The following is a 13,449-nucleotide window of genomic DNA, read 5'->3' as shown; positions in this document are numbered from 1 at the left end:
CCTTGCAGGTTGGATGGCAGAGGGAGGCCACTGGGGACACTTACCCCTTGCTGGGGCTGCCCACCTGCCAGAAGGGGCCAGAAGAGGGAAGCAGACAGGGGCGATGTCGTTGCCCTTTTGCCTTACCGCTGACCAGGTGAAATGTCCTAGCCTTCACAGGCCTGCAGTTTTGAGCTAACTGCACAAGTGTGACGCTCACGGTGCTTGAACACTTCTGGCTGGCCATGGGGATCCTAGGGCACAGCAGAGATTGGCTGGATTCCTTTCTGACTGCTTTAACCACTAGTCTTGAGACTAGGGTGAGAGCTTTGCTCCACCCTCTGTGCTGAGGTTTAGAGGCTGCTTTGAGCTGGCAGAGGGGGAAGTGAACTTGCAAACTTGAGCTCCCTCTTTCCAGGCACTACGTGGGCACCCTGTGAAGGCGAGAGCGTGACATGGTCCTGCTTTTCCTGGCAGCCTTGATGGCACTGTCAGACTTTGGTGAGATGTGACATTCAGGAGGGCAAGCTAGGGTCAAGATGGCATCCCATCATTTCTGGAGGGGGGAAATTGGAGTCCTGCCTCCCTGGAAGAAGTGGAAGTGTTTTCTGTAGGGAGAGCAGGGGCTGCAGACCAGTACAGGAGACAGTCTGGCAGATGTCAGGAGCAACGAGTGTACAGGGATGAATAAGCATCTGCACTTTTCCTTCTGCACATCCTCAGAGAGGAAGGGTCCCATGTTGGGCCAGGGTCTCCCTGCACAGGGGAGTGATTTTTACTCTTGTAATTAGGATACTACACAGTGAGTTCATATTAGAATACGTCTAATCTTTGTATTTAGCTGTCTATTCAAATTGCATTGTTAGGTGATATATTCAAAAGTCAAATGGAGCCAAACTCTCAAAGAAAAATGGAATAGCATAGGCTTTTTTTTTTTTTTTCCTGAAGCTGGGAACCCTGATTTATGGAGCTGTACTGGGACTGCCTGGGACAGAATTAACCATCCCTACAGCAGTCCCTAGCATGCTGTACTGTGTACTTGGAGCTAGAACTCCACTGCCATCGCTCCAATGTTTGAGTAATTATGGAGCAGTGCTGTCACAGCATCAAGACTCTTTCTTCAACCCCTCCAAAGCCAGGAAGTGGAGGGTGGGCAAGAGAAGGGAGGGGACATCGCCAGGTGTCTGCAGGGCTTGGAGAGTCATTCGTTTGGGTGTCTGAGAATTCCACATTTGAGGTGTGCTGAGGGAGCTATGGGGGGAGACAATGCAACTAGGCAGGCACAGCCTAGCCAGACAAGGTGTTAGGGGTGGTGATAGAGGGAGCCCAAGCATCAGGGAAGCAGAAACTGCTGGGGATGTGGCCCTGGGTGGGTGCTCCCTGTGGCCCATCATTGTGAGTGCACGTGACCCACTGAACCCACATCCTTTTCCCTGCTGACTCCTCACCCCTTGCCCTATGGAACAGGTTGTCCTTGTCCCCTCTGGGCTTGTGCCATCCAACACCCCAATGGAGCCCCATTTCTCTTGCAAATGCTAGGTTATCCCACCAGAACAGGACACAGCCAGAAACCCTGGCTGCTGTATAGCATGATTCCTCCCTTCTTTCTGGGGATGTGAAAGAGAAATCAAAGTGTCTTGTCCTCCCACAGGAAACAGGAACATCCCCATGGAGCTGAGGACCCCAGGTGAAGGTGCACAATCGCAGTGGAGAAGACTGCCCTGACATCAACCATGGCCAAGCAGTGCCTGTGCAGAAGAGAAGGCAGATGTAGCTGGGGAAGTGAGGACCCCACCGGGAGAGGAGACAAGAGCAGCCCCTGCAAATGATGCGGCTCCCAGAGTTCCCCTGACTGTGACAATCCTCAGAGGTTGCTCCTGCTGGAGGAGGGAGAAACCCCAGGGAGCATTTGGGGCACAGTCAGACCAGAACATATCTTGTCACTGAATCTGCTATTGTTCCCCCAGCAGAGTCATTTCCTGAGCTCTGTTCTCTTGGGGCTGGGAGGTGCTTTTCTGACTCTCCCTCCCGCAGTAAACAGGAGGGTCAGTCTCAGCATGCACCGTGGGTATCTCGTCTTCACTGCCTTCCTGGAGCTACTGCTGGGTAAGTGCTGGCTTTTAATCAAGACATAAATCTTCTTTTCCCAGGAAGCCCTCATCAGCCTTATCACATTTATGTGGGGAAGAGTTTATGAATCGCAGGGAAAATATTGGTAAATGTTCTTTCCTGTTTCTGGTTCTTGGACCAGTTCTCTCACGATGCCATTATTCTTCAAAATTTAGAAAGAGGAGATGGAGAAGAGACCTCTCCTGCTTCTCTCGTCCTTTCAGTCCATCCCTTTTCTGCCTCTCTCTTCTGGTCCACCTACTGTCACCAGAGAAGATTTCATCAGTCTCTGCAGTCCCTGATTTCTCCCTTTCCTATAGAAAAAGACAGATTGTGTCCAAGTCAATACAGGACATGAAAGCTCTCCTCCCATGGACATTACCAGGGTGTCCAGTCTGTCTTCTGCCTGATGTGTTCCTGCCATGGCCTCCAATGTCCTCCTGCTTGTCGGCACAGGCAGGGCTCCGTCCTGGGAAAATTATCTCCCACGTGTCTAAATCCACTCCTGTTTGGCTGTCTGGAGACTTCCCTACAGAGTTGCTGACCTTCTCTTTCTTCCAGAAACCATGGGGCAGGTGTCTGTGAAACAGCAAGAAGGACAAGTCACCGTGGAGCACAGAAATACCTTCCAGACCACTTGCACATACCAAAGCTCCAACTTTCAGGGCTTATTCTGGTACCAGCAGAAGAAGGGCCAAGTCCCTCAGCTGATTTCACATCAAGGCATAGTAGGCACCAAGCAGAAGGACCGTTTTACCACAGAGCTGAACACTGAGGGGAAATCCAGTGTTCTGCAACTGAAGGAAGTCGAGCTCTCTGACAGCGCCTTGTACTTCTGTGCTGTGCGTGACACCCTAGTGCAGGGAGGTACACTGGCTGTGCAACAACCCCGGAAGGGGAGAGGATGTTTCTGTGCAAGGCAGAGCTCTGGTATTGGGCCCTCAGCTCTCCCCTGGTAGTGCTTCTTCCCTTGTGGACCCTGAGATCTGCCAGCCAGATCCTCTTTCCCAAACAGGCTAGTGTCTGCTTGTAATGGCTGTGCAGAGAGGGCTGACTGACTGGCTGACCTGGACCACAGTGCTCTGCTGTTGTACCCTTTCCAGACTGCCAGAATAGGGCAAATAGTGCTGGGAACCAGGACTCCCTCGGGGGCTTGCTCTAAGCCCTTCATCCCCAGGGTGAGTAAATTCATAGCAGCCCATGATTTAGCAGCTTGCTCCAAGCCCTGGCCAGGCCAGCCCAGAACAAATTCTCAAACTGGGCCCCAGGCCCAGGCCCCAGGCCCCTAGAACAAATTCTGACAGAGATTTGCAGGGTTCTTCCCTCTCTTCAATGAGTCAGTCGGTAAACTTGATTCACATCCCAGCCACCACGTTATCTCCAGGTTACATTCAGCTAGTCCATGTCCAAAGCCTGTGCCTGAGGGACAGAAAAAATAGAACAGCCCTTAGTGCCAAAGGCCTAAGAGTTCTCCATGTTCACCACTTTAAGCAATCAGAGCAAGAGATAAATGAAGACCTACAACCTGTTGCATTAGATGTCATCTTCTCACAGGAGCTGGGGGCATGTGTGATGATCTTCAGCTCCTGTACAGGGAGCAGTGTCGTAGTGAAGCAGTGGTGTAGTGACCAGCTCCTGCAGCAATGGGGGATTTGCATGTCTGGGCGAAGAAGGGCATCTTGCAGGATGCAAATGCCAAGACCAGACAGGAGAAACGAGGCTGTGCTGTTGAAGCTTCTCTGTCTCACAAACCATGTTGAATATGGTGTTTTGACATCCTCAGGCTTGAGGAAACTCTGTTGTGTGCTTGCAAGAGCAAGAAGCAAAGCAACCAGGAGAAAGAAAAGCTTGGCCCAGGCACCTCCCAGCAGGGGACAGCCATGGGCCCTCTTTTCTCTGTGCTCTCAGGAAAGGCAGCACCAGCCTCAGCCTTGTCTCAGCAAGGGTCTGACCTACCCCCGGGATCATTGCCCCAAGGATTCTCTGGAGACATTGAACACCTCTGCAGGAACAATGCTTTCCCTCTGGTTCTTGCCTGGGAATATGGCTGGGGCTGACCAGGCAGCCTCTGAATTCCAGTTTGAGAATTATAAAGGTAGAATGAATACAGGAAACAAAAGATCCCACAAGGAAGATCAGTATTGCTTAGAGCAAAGAAGAAATGCATTTAAATCACTGTTATCATCTTCTGAGCATTCAGTGACTTTGTTCAGAAAAAAATGTACTGGGAAAAGTAGAGAAACTAGAGAAAAAAACTTACTTGTTAGAAGTTTATTTTACTTTTTGCTTTTCTTGCAGCATTCTTAAGATTAATGGAACTATTTTCTGACAAGCTCCTCTTAAATTCAAAACATCCCAGCTAATGATACAGGATGTGTGTTGCCTTGTGCTCCTTTTGGAGGTTCTTTTGGATCACTGGTGATAAACACACTGCTTGCAAAGCATGTTGAAATATCGAGAACTAGCACAATCAACTACATGTAAGTTAACTTATGAAATAACTCTATTGGCAATGCTAGGTTTCCTGGGGAAGCATTTGGTATAACAAAGGTTTTGATCTCACTCAAGAGGTGTCCCTATGGAGGGAAGAGAGCTTCAGCACATTGACAGATCCCAGAGGTCAGCAATGTCCTGACTGGTCTGTGATGGTATCTTCTCTAACATTCTTCGTCCCTTGGGCCATTTTCATACTACTTTCTTACTTTTAGGTAGAGCTTGAGTGACTCTAGTCATACATACCTTTGCTACTAAGGGTATAAAAATTTCTCACTTTGCCTTAGAGGTTTGAGCTTAGAGAAATTCAGAGTGCATGCTCAGTGAGGGGTAGTTGCACCTTGGGGGTGTCTAGCCTTTGGGCTGGAGGTGTGTTTTGGCATCATAATGAGATTATAATGAGCAAAGTTCATCCGTGATTATCAGTTTGGCTCAGGGCTGGCTATGCAGTCTGTTAGGCCCATTGTACCATCAAGTTCCCCATCCCTGTGGTGATATCGCAGAGCATGGCCATGGTGTCCTCACGCCGCTACACCCTCCATGCTATTTCTCTTACAGTCATCACACCATGCTGCTCTGGTGTTGCCAACATCTAAGGTTGCAGGTTAAGTTGCCAAAGGGACAACCATGGAACAGATTCCTTCCATATCTGCTGCATCTTACCTTCTCACCCTGGAAGTTTCCTCAATACAGGCACCTTCTCTTACATACAGAAAGAAGGTAAGGTAAGAAAAAAATCTTTTCTTAGGTAAGAAAAAATCTTGTATCTTCTCCCAGTATGATGCAAGCTTATTTCTGTCATGACACCCAGGAGCACACATGAGCACAGGGCGCTTAAACAGATTCCCTTACTGCAACCAGCCTCTGAGGATGCACAGAATAACTCTATCATGTCAGCACTATGCTAATTATGCCCTGGAGGTTCACCTGCCAGCCAGGCCCCATCCCGGCCCCTCCAAGCCCCTTCAGTTCTTACAGATCAGACAATGGCGTCTGATGTGGGTCAGACCCATCTCTGTGTGAGGAGGCAAGACGGCACATGCAGTGATGTCAGGTGAGGGAAGGAACACACATGACAGCATGAGCTGTGTGTAGCACCAGGGAGACCTCCACACAGTCCTGCTCCCACTGCTTCTTTCAAATTACTAACACTTTAAGAGAGAGGCCTGCTAACTGACAGGTGTTGAAATTTGATGGAGAGATGCAAAGCTTCCTTCCCTCTCCATCTGCACTTCCCTTCTCCTCTCTGTGCTCCCCATGCTGGAGCAAGTCCATGCCCTGACAGCTGGCCCTGCTGACTCATGTGCTCCAGCTATATGCTTGAAAGTCACTTTCCTTGATGCCTGCGCCTCCTCTACCACTTTCCCTGTTCCTTGCCTGCCTAGACTGCACCTGGCTGCTGCCAACAACAGACCAGTCCCTGGCTCCTGAGGTACATTTGGAATTTTTGTCACGATCCATGAGTGCATGTGTTCCATACCAGGAGCCATTTTTGAAGAAGATCTTCTGTAAATACAAACAACACCATGAATTTACCACCACCAAACTGCTCTCCTTCCTTCAGATGCAATCTAAGCTCCTTCATCGCTACTTTTATCCATCAGAAACTGTCAGAAAGAGGGCGCCCTTGGCCAATATGTGCATGGTCCCCAGCTGGAGCACACAGGTGGTAACAGCGTAGGTCACAAGGGGGCTTCGGAGAACACGGGCAGGCTGGAAAAAGGGGTTGACCAGAACCTCATGATGGTGCAAAGAAGCAAAGAAAAGAATTTTCTTCTTAGTCAGGAAGCACCCACAGAATAATGGAGGGTGGGGGCTGGCTGCCATGGAAGCAGACCCACATGAAGGGATTGTGGGTGCAGGAAGAACCCAGCCGGACACTAACCAGCAGTGCACCCTTGCAGCAAAGGCAGCCAATGGCCTGCAGAGCTGGGAGGGACAGGGGGTGTGACACGGTGTGTGGGGTGAGCCTGGGACACAGCTGCAGCCATGCTCGCTGGGAGACACTTCTGGTGCTTGGAAGTCCCCTTGCAGAGCTTGGGGTTAAACGGCAGTGTATTGAGAGAGCGTCAGAGCGGTTATGTTCTGGCACTGAGTTCTGGCACTGCCTGAAGCAGGGCTCATTGCAGCTGCTGACCAGTGGGATTGTGTCACTGGGCCAGCACAGCATGCACTGGTCATACAGCGACATGTCTTAAGGCTGCAGGTGAACCTGGGAGAGAGGGCAGGCAGGAAGAAGAGCACAGGGAAAAGTGAGGAGCAAAATGTCTTCATTCAGACATGATCCAAAAAGAGTGGTTAGGACCAATAAGGCTGCTGCCTCACTCTGAGATGAAAATCCAACTCAGCCAGGTCCTACACGGTCTCTGAGTCACACCTTTCCTAATGCCTCTCTCATGACCACCATCGACAGGGAGACAGACTTAGAAATCCTGAGCAACCTGATGTGATGAGACAGATCACTGTTTCTGTTCATTCCCAGTGTGCTGCTTGTTCTCATACTGTTATTATTAACGCATTAATTTCCAGGCTGCGCACCTGTGTTACCTGTGTATTTCATGCATGCTAGCTTGCTTTTGCAGTCACTATCACCGGCAATCCAAAGAACCTGTGTACCTGTTGCTGTAATAAATTGCACTTGATTGCATTGTTCCTAGTCGTGATAGATCTCATTAAACATGACTAGAGTAAGGGTGGTAATAAGTTATTGGTGAATCTGTGACTGTGATAGTTCAGTACCCTGAATCCGACCAGGCCCATAACGGTTAATCAGTTACACCCCTTAACACGACAATACTGAAGTTCCATCAGGCACACAAACACACAGGTGTGCACACACAGTGAAGAGAGTATAGTCTGCTCATGTGAAGCCCAGGGTTGGGATCTTACTCTCTACTGTCTCTGCAGGAACATCCTGGCTTGCTGAGGCCCTGCTGTGTTGTCTGTCCAGAAGATATCGAGTGGTAGGGGACAATGAATCCTGAGCAGCAGCTCCATCTTCTCCTTCCTCCTGCTGCCGCTTTCTTCACCTAGGGATGGAGGAAGATCTATAGAGTGCTTTCTTTCCTTGCTGCCGGGTTTGTCTGATAGCTGAGAGCTGCTGCTCTTCATCCTGGACTCAGTCATCGACCTCTTCATCCGGACTGGGAATACACCTGTGATGGTGATTGTGGTGCCCAACCAGCACTTGCATCCTTCTGTGTAGTTTGTCTTTGGCAACCTCCCCTTCACTGACATGTGCCATGTCTTGGTTGGGATGCCTCTTATGCTTTTAGACGCCTTCTCTGCAGAGAGGACCTTTCTTTCTTACCTTTTAGCTTCCCCCTCCTTCTTTCCTTCCCTAGAATCAGCCCTTCACCATTAGGGAGGGGGGCAGGGAGAAAGAACAGCAGGAAGCTGGAAAGAAGAACATGCATGGACACAAGCCTGACTGACAGGTGATGACGGAGGCAGTGAGGAGACCAAACCTGGTCACGACTTATGGGCGGTTCATGGGTCTGCGGCTCTGTTTATGCCTCAGAAGTTATCATGTTGGGGATCTTTTCAATGGGGATGCTAATAAAAGAAGAGGCAAGTAACAAGCATACAGAGACTGAGACCAGAGAAAACAAACACAGAGGCAGTGACAAGACATAAACCTCACCATTCACACCAGTTGTTGGCCTGTTGTAGTGGGTTTACATGGCAAGGTTTTGGTAGCAGGTGGCCATAGGTGTCTGTGAGAAGGATCTAGAAGTTGCCCCATGTTTGGTAAGGGCCCCACTGCTGACCAGAGCCGAGCCAATAAGCGATGTTGTTTTGCGCCTCTGTGAGAGCATATTTAAGACAGGGAAAAACAAACAAACAAACAAACAAACAAACAAACAAAACACTACGCCACACAGCAGCTGGGAGAGTGAGAGGAATGAGGAACAGCCTTGCAGGCACCAAGGTCAGTGAAGAAGGAGGGCGAGAGGTGCTCCAGGTGCCGGAGCAGAAGTCCCCTGCAGCCTCTGGTGAGGACCATGGTGAAGCAGGATGTCCCCTTACAGCCCATGGAGCACCACCATGCAGCAGGGTTCCACGCTGCAGCCCATGGAGGAGACCACGGTGGAGCAGGTAGCCCTGCACCGACGGAGGCTGCCGCCTGTGGAAGACTCCTGCCGGAGCAGATTCCAGGCCAGAGCTGCAGCCCGTGGAGAGGAGACCACGCAGGAGCAGGTGACCTGGCAGGAGCTGCTGCCCGTGGGGGACCCAGGTTGGAGCAGTTTTCTCCTGAGGGGTGGACCCCGTAGCACGGTCCCATATCTGGAGCAGTTCTGGAAGAGCTGCTGCCTGTGGGAAGCCCATGCCGGATCAGTTCATCAAGGACTGCATCCCGTGGGAGGGACCCCACAGCACAGGGGACGAGAGTGACCGAGAAGGAGCGACAGAGAAGAAGAGCTGTAGACTGACCATAACCCCCATTCCCCCATTCCCCTGCACCGCTCGAGGGGAGGAGGTAGGAGAGGGAGGATGGGGGAGGAAGGTGCTTTTGGTTTCTTTCCTTTGTTTCTCACTTCTCTAGCTTGTTAGTAATAAGCAATAAATCTTACTATCTCTCTATGCAGTCTGTTTTGCCCGTTACAATAATTACTGTGTGACCTTCTTGTCCTTATCTCAATCTTGGAGCCCTTTTCATCATATTTTCTCCCCATTCCTCTTTGAGGAAGGGGAGTGATAGAGCAGCTGTGGTGGAGCTCAGCTGCCCACTCGCGGAACCACAACACTTATCAAGAAGCCACAGGTGCCACTGCCAGGGAGATCAGCCTGGGCCTTGCACCTCCTACAGCTATGGGCCAGGGTACAGGCTGGGATGGGTGAGGGACAAACGTCTACAAACCCATGAGGGGACAGCAGGGCACATGAAGCTGGGAGGAGCACACGAGGGCAGACAGAGCAGGGGGTGAAAGGGGGCCACTCCATGCACTTGTCTGGTCAGGCCCTGCACCTGAGCACCATCGTCTGTCCTTTCCTCTTCTGGAATCTTTCCTTACCTCTGTGTGATCTCGCTCTGTCCCATGTGCACAAGTGATGCAAGGAGAAAGTGCCAGCTGCTGGTGGAGCAGCAGGAGTGGATTTGGCACCAGGTGCTGGAATCAGACTGGGGCCGAGGTCACCCCTGGCCAGTACTGTCAGCTACTGGAACCAGGCTGTCCCCCTGTAGCTCCTCGAGCACTGGAAGCCGGTCTCAGCAACCAGGCAAATGCGGCAGGAGCGTTTTGGATCTCCCAAAGCAGCTACTGGGGTTACAGGCCTGGCTGCATCTTCCCCAAATGGGGTCTGCGTGACCCTGTCTGTGTGTCTCCCAGAAACGTGCTCAGCTCTGATACCAGTGAAGCTCCCAGGAGTGCCAGCCAAGGGGCTACGCTCGGCAGCGCCACGTTACCAGGCCCAGTTCAGCCCGTCCCGCTGCCCTCCACCTGCCCCCCTTGCTGGCGACGCTGAAGATGAGCAGCTGCTTTCTCCAATCCCTGTCCTCTCCCTTCTCCTCTCCCGTGCGAAGGAGCTGCCTCAGCCTTTCCCCGCACGCCTCCACGTCCCGGGCTGGGCTGCAGGACGGGCAGAGCCCCGCGGGCAGCAGCCGAAGCCCTGCCCGCCCACAGGCGCCCAGCACTCGCAGCCCGGGCCAGCCCCCGAGCGGCCCCGGGGCGGAGCTGGCGGCGCCGGGCGGCGGCGGCGGGGAGGAGGCGCCGCGGGCGGAGCAGAGCCGGGGCTGGCGGGGGCAGCGCGGCGCGGGCGGCGGAGCGGCGGGATGCGGCAGGGCCGGGCCGCAGGGCTGGCGGCGCTGGCCGCGGTGCTCCTGGGTGCGCGGGGCTGCCGGCGCCGGGGACGGGACGGGACGGGACGGGACGGGGCTGCCCTCGCTTCTGGCCCGCCGGCTTCTTACGGACCTCGCTCCCCTCTGGCCTCCCTCTGCAGCCATCCCGCCTGCCTCCAGCGAGCTCAGCCGGCCGTTGCCTCCCACCTTGCCTTGCTCCCTGCCTCCCTCCTCTCCTTTCGGCACACCCCCACTCATTGCTGCCTGCTTCCCTTCTCCTCCTGGCTCGGACTCTCCTTCCAAACAGCCCTGCTCCGACCTGGTCCCTAAATAACCCTTCCCAGAGAAATGTCCTTTGTGTGCTTTCTTCCGAGAAAAATCTCGCATCGGCTATCAACCGTTTTCTTCTGCCCTTTCCTCTTTCCTGACATTTTTGGTGGAAGCAAAGCCATTTTCTGAGTTTTCTCCTGCTTTTCTTCTTGGCAGAGGCTGCAGGCAGAGCCCAGGTGCAGCAGGAGCCACGGGCACAGACCAGGGAGGGCTCCGGCATCAACATCGCCTGCTCACATCCCAACATCCAGTCAAACGTCTACATCCACTGGTACCGTCAGTTCCCGGGCCGAGAACCCGCATTCCTCGTGTCGGCTCAGAGTGGGTCCAGAGATGTGACGGACCCGGCAGGGCGGTTGTCGGTGGCAGGAGACCGCCGGTCCAGCGCCCTGTGGCTCACCGAGCCCCGTCTTCGGGACGCGGCGGTGTATTACTGCGCCCTGAGAGCCACGGGGAGAGGAGCCGGGGCTGCGGCCGTGCAGGAACCGTGGCGGGCGGGGCCGGGCGTGTGTGGCGGGGGCGAGGCAGGGGCACAGCCCCCAGGGGGCGCTGCCGCTCCGCCCGCCAGGACCACCTCGTCCCGCAGCCGCGGGGGTTTCCCCGCCAGTCCAGACCCGTCCCCACTGAGGCCCTTTGTTTCTTCTGGGTCCGAGGATGGGGGTCAGGTGTGGGTCTGACCCATCTGGGTGTGAGGGGTCAGGACGTCACACCCAGCGACGTCAAGAGAGTGGAAGGGCACACCTGACTGCATGAGCTGTGTGTAGCATCACAGAGACCTCCACACAGTCGTGCTCTCGCTGCTTCTTTCAAGTTGCTAACACCTGGCAGAGAGAGGACTGCACATCGATTGGAGTTGAAATTTGAAGCAGAGGTGCAAAGCTTCCTTGTCTTCCCATCTGCACCATGTTTGCAGTTCCTAGGATCCCTTCCCAGGGGCCCTATCTAGCAGCTTTGGCATGGAGGGCACCTTGAGCCTGAGTAGCAGCTGGCAATGCCAGAGACATCCAGTCCTGCTGAATGCTTTCACTAAGGCCACAAGGAGTCAGAAGGAAGGCACCCTTGGAAGTTTGTTCATGGTCCCCAACCAGGGCACACAGGTGGTGACAGCGTAGGTCACAAGTGGGCTTCAGAGAAAAAGGGTCAGGCTGGAGAAGGGGTCAGAGCAGAGCCTCATGATTGTGCAAAGGAGCAAAGAAAAGGCTTTTCCTTTTGGTCAGGAAGCACTCCCAGAATCATGCAGTGTGGGGGCTGGCTGCCAAGGAAGCAGACACACAGGAAAGCCTTTTGGGTGCAGGAGGCACCCAGCTGGACACAATTTCGTAGCATGCCCTTACAGCAAAGGCAGCCAACGGCCTGCAGAGCTGGGAGGGACAGGGGGCACCACACGGTGTGTGGGGGTGAGCCTGGGGCACAGCTGCAGCCATGCTCGCTGGGAGACGCTTCTGGTCCTTGGAAGTCCCCTTTCAGAGCTTGGGGTTAAACGACACTGTCCTGAGAGACCATCAGAGTGGTTATGTTGGGTTTCCTGTATTTTCTGTAATGGTCACATTTTAAGATCTTGTACAGGCTTTGTCCCAAGCCCAAATCCAGCACAATACTTCAAGCACAGCATTGCTATCTGGTTGGGAGAAGTGATTGTCCTGCTCTACTCTGTGCAGGTGTGACCTCACCTCGATTACTGTGTGCAGTCTTGGGCATCACAGTAAAAAAAGACATGAAACTATTGGAGAGTGTCCAGAGAAGGACTACAAAGATGGTGAAGGTCCTTGAGGGGAAGTCATTGAGGAGTGGCTGAGGTCACTTGGCCTGTTCAGCCTGGAAAAGAGACCTCATCATGGTCTCCAGCTTCCTCACAACGGGGAGTAGAGTGGCCGGAGATAATGTATTCTCTCTGGTAACCAGTGATAGGACCCAAGGGGATGGTGTCAAGTTGCAGAGAGGTTCAGTTTGGATATCAGGAAGTGGTTCTTCACTGAGAGGGTGGTTGCACACTGGAACAGGCTCCACAGGGCTGTAGTCATGGCACCAAGCCTGTCAGAGTTTAAGAAGTTTAATATGCTCTTAGTCATATGAACTTGGGTAGACCTGTGTGGTGCCAATAGGTGGACTCTATGATCCTTCTGAGTCCCTTCCAAGTCGGGATATTCAATGATTCTGATTCTACCTTTGGGACTGAGATAACGTCCCGGCAAGAAATGTCAGTACTGGCCACTCACTCTAATGATACCTCTGGAACCCTGAATGATACCGTGACTACATCATTCCTCATCCCACCCCATCAGGACACAGCCGGACTGCTGGGATGCTGCACCACAGGGTTCCTCACCAAATTCTGGGGACTTGCTTACAAGGCAATGTTCCCAGTTGCTATAGGAAAGAAAGAAGAGAGTGGTTAGCAACAGGGTGCAAGTTGTTCCCAGAAGAAAAAGAACCATCCCTAGAGAGAGGAGGACCCCAGGAGGTGTTGTAAAACCCCAGTGGAGCATGAGCCCTGAAGACTCTAAATGGGCCATCAGGAGGGTGTAGAACAGCAGAAATTTCTCACTGTAGCAGGGAGGATGCCAATGGAGGATCAGTGCAGGAACAGACCCTTCCGACCGTGGGGAGAAAAGAGCCACCATGTTCCCCAGCTGTGCAGATGTTGGCTGCAGAAGCAGTACGGTCACTGGTGGAGGAGGACCAGAGCCAGGTATTTCAAGCACTCCAAGCACAAGCATTTTCTCCTCCCCCTTGCATTCTTTGTTCCCCTTGCCGAGTCA

General features: G+C 53.0%; 1 protein-coding gene across 1 annotated transcript in view; it reads right to left on the bottom strand.

Annotated features, from left to right (window-relative positions):
• LOC137844695 (feather keratin Cos2-3-like) overlaps positions 1–11,095 on the bottom strand; it is a 38,803-nt gene extending 27,708 nt beyond the window's left edge. Inside the window, exon 1 of the mRNA XM_068661234.1 lies at positions 10,966–11,095. The gene's annotated coding sequence lies outside the window, so the exon portion shown is untranslated. The remainder of the gene's footprint in view (positions 1–10,965) is intronic.
• Between the last annotated feature and the right edge of the window lie 2,354 nt (positions 11,096–13,449).

This window comes from Anas acuta, chromosome 25, assembly GCF_963932015.1.
Source record: "Anas acuta chromosome 25, bAnaAcu1.1, whole genome shotgun sequence".
NCBI lineage: Eukaryota > Metazoa > Chordata > Aves > Anseriformes > Anatidae > Anas > Anas acuta.
Note: the sequence above shows the minus strand (reverse complement) of the source record. Positions and strands in the feature narration are given on the sequence as shown.